This window comes from Mustela nigripes, chromosome 14 (assembly GCF_022355385.1).
Source record: "Mustela nigripes isolate SB6536 chromosome 14, MUSNIG.SB6536, whole genome shotgun sequence".
Classification (NCBI taxonomy): domain Eukaryota; kingdom Metazoa; phylum Chordata; class Mammalia; order Carnivora; family Mustelidae; genus Mustela; species Mustela nigripes.
In genome coordinates, this window is record NC_081570.1 from 86,038,384 (window position 1) to 86,045,114 (window position 6,731).

Sequence of the window (6,731 nt, forward strand, 5' to 3'; positions counted from 1 at the left end):
TTCGGAGAAACCTACTGATTTCCTAGTATCCATTTCCAATGGATAGTGACCCCACATGCCACTGAGCCTGCAAGTTAGTTTAGGGGTCCTCCTTCTTCTCATTGCCAATTCCAAAACATAGCTCCGCTCTGCTACTGTCCAAAACCTGTCTTCTTTATCCTCCTGATATACCCGATCCTGCTTCATTCATTAGTGATTTTGATGGTTGCTTCCATCACTTCTTCTCCACTCTTATCTTTATTCTTAAGAATTTGAATATCTTCATGGACCTGGTCTCTGAATTCCTTGATTTTCTGGTTTGTAATAATCACTGCCTCTACCCAACCTTCACTATTCCCTCGTGTAGTCATTTTCTAGAACTTGTCATCACTCCTGATATTTATTCTTCTTATTATGTTCAGTTAGCCAACATATAGTACAACATTAGTTTTTGATGTAGTGTTCAAACTCCTAATATTGCTAATTGAAATCCTAATATCAAGATTTAATTGAAATCCTAGTATCAAGATTTTCACTCAGAAAATGAAGGAATTCAGAAACTAGGTCCATTTTCTGGTCACTCACTACCTCCTTATTTTTTTCTAATTTATTACTACAATCCCAAGTTAGCAGTTCTTCGTCTCTGTCTTATTGTTCCTAGATAGGATGTTCCAGACTCACCCTCACCTCCTGTGCCCCTCTTTTGTGCCATTGTCCTTGGTTGGGAAAATCCCAACTTGGTATCCAGCATTATACCATGTAGAACCTGCACTGCTCTAGCTAAAACTGACTGGGGCAAAACCAGTGACTTCTTAAGATATTTATTTAGGTGTGTCTTCTTAAGATATTTATTTCATGCCACTTTCCATATCTCAGGCCACTAACAACACTTTAAATGTCTATACACACACACATACAAGTACACACATTCACACACACACACACACACACTCATACTGAAGAAAGGGGAATGGAGAAGAGAAGCTTCTGAAAGAAATTCATTATCCTCTTGTTCAAACACTTTGTGCTTCTACCTGGTGTTTACTTTGCTTCCCTGCTGATAATTTCTTTGTCTCATTACTCTATAATAGAAACTCCGTGAGAGTAGGGATATTGTTTGCTTTGTCACCGTTGTATTCCTGAGTACCTGGAACGGCGCTTGGCACATAGAACAGCCAAAAAATACTCATTTTGTCACCAACCTTGGCTGTGGAGGGGAAATAGACATGTCCATGTCTAGGGTGCAAACACAAACATTGGGGAATGAGTAAATCCTGGAGCCCAGAGCCTCAGCCAACAGCAGAAGGTCTACCCAAAGCATAAAAAGCAATAGCAATGATCTAAAGCCATCAAGTAGGGTTTCCATGAAGTTTCTGCAAAGAGAACGTGCCTTGCAAGAGGGTCAGTGTTGGTTCTGCTTAGAGTCGTAGTAACTGACCAGGTGATATTTGGCCAATTTGTCTACAGTTCTTTAGTAATTATTATTAGCCCAGAAATCATACTGATGAAAGGGAAGAACTTCGCAGGTGAAAAAACTTGGACCTTAAAAGTTAAGACTCTTATCTTAGATTACCCTTTTATTTATAGAAGAGAAGCAAGAATCCAGGTGTCTCTGCTCCTGGCTACTTTTCTCTTCATGGTACCCTGTAAATGTCAAGATGTGTCTAAGCAGTTTAACAGTGCAGGGCTGCGTTACAGTTCTTGAAATGGCACTGGGTTCCAAAAGAAAATCTTATGCATTGTTTATGAAGACTGAGACTTTAATTTAGCACAGAAATTTAAAATATTTTAAAGGGAGATTTCCAAAGTGTTATGCTTTGGGAGAAAGTTTTCTGAGCTTTAGTTAAATGGAAGAAAAGTCTTCACTTCTTTTCCATACAAAACTCTGATCATTGTAAATGGTGAGATCATTCCCAAATTAAATGTTTAATTAATAGACCAAACACATTTTGGTTTAAAGTGATTTTCTCTTATGGTATCTGTCTCTTTTATCTTTTCCATGCATTTGTTTGTCTCTATTTACCCCAGTCTCATAAAATGTCCTCTCCAAGTCTCCTCTCACAGTGTAAATAGATGTTTCGCAATCATTCTGGAATGAGAGGAACCCTGAATATTTTCATCTCCTCTTTTCTTAGTGTGGCCCATGTTGCTAGTGAAGAATGGAGTTGGATTCTTTTGGGGCCAGAAGGTATGGTGGGCTGGTCTCACAGGCTGGCTGCCAAGAAAATCTCCCTTAGGGCTAACAGGAGACAGCTATAAGAACCTGGGTGGAAAGTGTGTTTTGATGCTCAGGGTTCCATTAAATTTTATTTTTTTTCCTAAGCTCTAACAAGAGACAAAGAGAATTCCTTTTTTGGAGTTAGACCGTGAGCCCCCAGGGAAGAATCCAGACAAGGTGCGCCCATACTGTCTGCTCATTCCTCTCCTTCTAGTACACTTGTCGCTGAAGGTGTGTTTAAACTTCAGAAATGGCCCAGAAAGCGGTATTGAAAAGCTTACACTCATCAGCTTGAGGAGAAGTGGGCACAGTCTCCTGGATCACGTGTCATATTCATTGTGTCAAACTGGAGTTAGACTGGGGTGCTTCTGGGTCCTCTAAATGACAACGTCAAGGGGAAGGTATGTCTTTCAACCAACACGGAGACGGAGGCGCCTGGGTGTAGGAGTGTAGGGAACGGACGGTGAAGGGGGCGAGCTTAAGACCCCATCCTCTGTCTGGGCAGTCTTGCTCCATCAAACTTCTCTGAGGCTCAATTTTCTGAGCAACACCATGAAGACAAAAAGAGTCACATCACTCCTCTCCTAGGGTTGCTGGGAGGCTCAGAACACTTTGGAAAACTCTTCAGGGAAAGAGTTACATAAATGGGAAGTGTTACTAATAACTGAATGAATTGTCCTGATTATTGCCTCGGCAATTAATTATCTCTGGATAGGATAACACCCAGCAGCCCAGAAGGCGTGCACTTTTTTATTTCTTTTCTCATCACAGACACTTACGTATCAGACCAGGTAATACGTAAAAAGGCAAGACTTCTACACCCTAAGTGTTAAAATTTGTTGGGAATGCAAAGCCCATGCTGGAAATAGTAAGTACGGGAACAATTTCAAGGCCAGGTGTGAAAGGCCAGAGATGGGGATTAGTAGAGAATAGAGGAGGGTCATCCCAACAGGAGAAATGGAAAACACAAAGGCACTTTTGTCCAGATGAAATGCTTGAAAACATGCAATAGTCAAAGCATAAAGGATTAACATTCTGAATTCTGCTAAATAAATTTACAAAAAGGGAAGGAGAAATAATTTCTATAATAGCAATCTTTTTTCTGTTATTATTTTATGTAATAATTCAGTGCTATATTAAAAATTTCCTAAGTCACTCATATCAGGTACATATGTAGTATTAAATATGCATTTTTCTACTCCCAATCATGAGTAATATTTTTCTCACAATTCCAGAATGCCACAATAAATCCACGGTGAATTAAGCTTTGAACCAATGATTCTTCCAGTAGCTTGTTTTCCAGAAAACTTCAAACTTCTGTTTGTTTGTTAAGATACAATTTATTCCCTAACTACAGACAAGAGGTAAATAAATGGCTCCTCTTCTGAGTCACAAGTTGAACTATGTGAAAGTTCTTTGCAGATACTATGCAGTTCTTCATTCTAATAAAACAGGAACTGAGTCCTTGTCTTCATTTGTATATTCCCAGGGCTGGCACAGTGTCCGTGCAATAGTTCCTCAATAAACACTTGTAACTTGAACTGAAGTAGGAAATTGTGACCAATACTGCTAGTCACCTAACCATCATCCATTCTTCCCTTTTTTTTTAAAATAAACAACATCCTTATTTATTTGGGAGCAACAATGTATTCAGTTAAAATATTCAGTCTCCCACCTTTTCAATGAGCTGTAAGAGGAAGCCACTCCCTGGAATTTATTGAAAGCTCTTTTAGAAGGGGATAAACTCCACTGGCTTTGTCCTCTTGTCCTACATTTTTCTCTAATTTTCCTGCTTGAGATACAGATGTAATGTTTGGAGATAGAGCAGCCATCCTAGGATCATGAGGATTAGCCCCATGCCAAGCATGACATACTTGATCCGATAAAGAAAATCTCAAAGGATGATGAGGTGAAATTTAATATTTTACATATTTGATTCGATAGTCATAAACATCACGTGAATCACTTCAGCTGGGACTCTTACCCCATCCGAGCATGTGTAAACAAGTGCAGAGATGCTAGCTACACTTGTGCAAGGATTTACAATTCCTGAGCAGAGGATCTGCATTTGAATTCAGGACTATCAGGCTGTGAATTAAGTTCTCTTTCATATTTAGTTATTTATCCATTAGATATTGATTTACTGAGCCCCTACTCTCTCCTGGTAAAAGGATACACATATTCCTGGCCCTCCCACAGTTAATAATCTAGTAACCACATACCAGTGTGTGCTACTTTTAGCTCTTGGTATAACACAGAGTAACAAGCGTATTCCTTCCTCTGCATGTCCGTCATTCGGTTATTACATAACTTATCGTTTTCTCTTATCCAAACAAAACATACTCATCCTTTAACAGCTGCCGAATCAAGGATTTTGGAGCTCTCTACCATCCTCATCACTTTCCTCTGAACACTCTCTACTTTTGTCTCAGTCATAAGAAATGGCATCCTGAATCAGACACCTTTGTTCCCCAGCATGGTCCTGGATGGCCTCAGGTGATCTATACTCTGAGTATAGATTGAGTTTACTGCATCTATTTTCATTTCTCATGGCAGTGTTGGCTCATGTTCGCTTTATGGATCACTGAAATCTGTCTTCCTATGGACCGTGGTCAATCAACTCTTCACTACCCTGCACTCAAGAATTTTATGTTTCACATTTAAATACTAGATTTTTAATGCATTCCTATTAAATTTCACTTCATCATCCTTTGAGATTTTCTTTATCTTGATTCTGTCATTTCTAAGGTTAACTATCTTTAACAGTCTTTTATTATGAATAAATTAGATAATCATGTCTTCTATGCTACTGATAAAAATGTTGAACTGAACAAATTTCAAAGACAAAACACAGTTAACACCCTTTCTAAGCAGAGTAGTCCCAATCCATTGTACTTACACTTGCAACTCTATTCATTCATTCCCTCCACAAAACTTAATGCTTTATCTGCCTTCAACTCAGGTCATGATCCCAGGGTCCTGGGACTGAGCCCCACATAGAAGCCTGCTTCTCCATATCTCTCCATCTCTCCATATCTCCATATCCCCTTGCTTGTGTTCTCTGTCAAATAAATAAATAAGATCCTGTCAAATAAATAAATAAGATCTCTGTCAAATAAATAAATAAGATCCTCAAAAAAAAAAAAAAAAGAGTGCAATAAATTCAATCTGGAAGAAGCAGATGGGACCTCAGCTGGTGTGCAACTCAAAGATATAATGAGGGACTTCAAATATCTTGCTGAAAGCATTATGAACTAATTTAATAGATCAGATATTTCTTCAATATTCAAAACTTGCAATCATATCCAAACTCAGAACTGAAGTTATTTGCCATAACTTGGTCTTTGGGATCCCATTAGATCCTATCTGTCTCTTGTTTTTGTACCTCAGAGAAATGCATTAAAAATCCTAATCCTTGCAAGATTTCTTCTAAAGTTAAGCAGTCAACATAAATGGTTTGGATCACCTTCCATGATGACTGCTTTGTGAAGGACCACTAGGTTACTAGTTTACCAGCCACTTTTGCCTGCAGCCACTCGGAATCACTTCTCTCACTTCTTTTTCTTTCCTTGTCCATTAGTGAGTCCATCCTCATCCGTATCCAGAAGGATGTCCGGAAGCCTCTCCAGCCATGCAGGGACAGGTGCAGTTTCCAAACCTTAGTTGTGGCCTTCGTTACATAGCTTGTTACCACCCCCACCATGAGTCAATGAGCTCGGGTATTTTCTGGTAGAATTCAATTTTTTCTCATGCAGTATTTACATATGATTGCTAGCATCTTGAAATTCTCCTTCCCAAATTTTAATTTACAGTATTTATTACTTTACTTTTGTTGTATCTACTAAGTGTAAAAGCATGGATTAGACACCAGAAAGGCAGAGATAGATACAAGGATGTATGAGAACTATTGTCCCAGTCATTTAGGGAACTGATGATGATCCAAAGGAGGAGGTAAACCAGCACGTGTGTAATACAAGGAAGTGGCTCTTCCATTCCGGTTTCTTTTTGATTAGCAAGCATTTTGCGAAGACTTGAGCTATGTGTGTGCAAGACTCAAACAATCATTTTTAAAACAGCTTTAAAAAAATAATTTCACTGGGCAGGGATGGTGTGGGGTGGGGTCAGAAGAGCAGATTGGTGAAGATAACCAATATATATATAACAAAACCAAATTATTTATCAATATTATATATTAATATTATAACCAATATATATAACAAAATCAAATTATCCCATATAACAAAGCCGAATTATTTTTCATGTTTTGACTATGTCTGTGGTCCAGTCCAAGAGAGTCACCACTTCAGATGAATTCCATACATTTACATTTAAGTCTGTGAAAGACTTTCAGTTCAACACGTAGCTGAACCAAAGGATTGGTAACTTTTCTGAAACAAAAGGGAAAAATTCTCTCTTGTTTTAGTACTGTTCCTTTATTTTCCACTCCAGAAATCATTTCAGAAAGTTGATGTTTGTTGTCAAAGGAATTAATTTTATTAATATTTTTATGACTAGAGGGGGCGCCTGGGTGGCT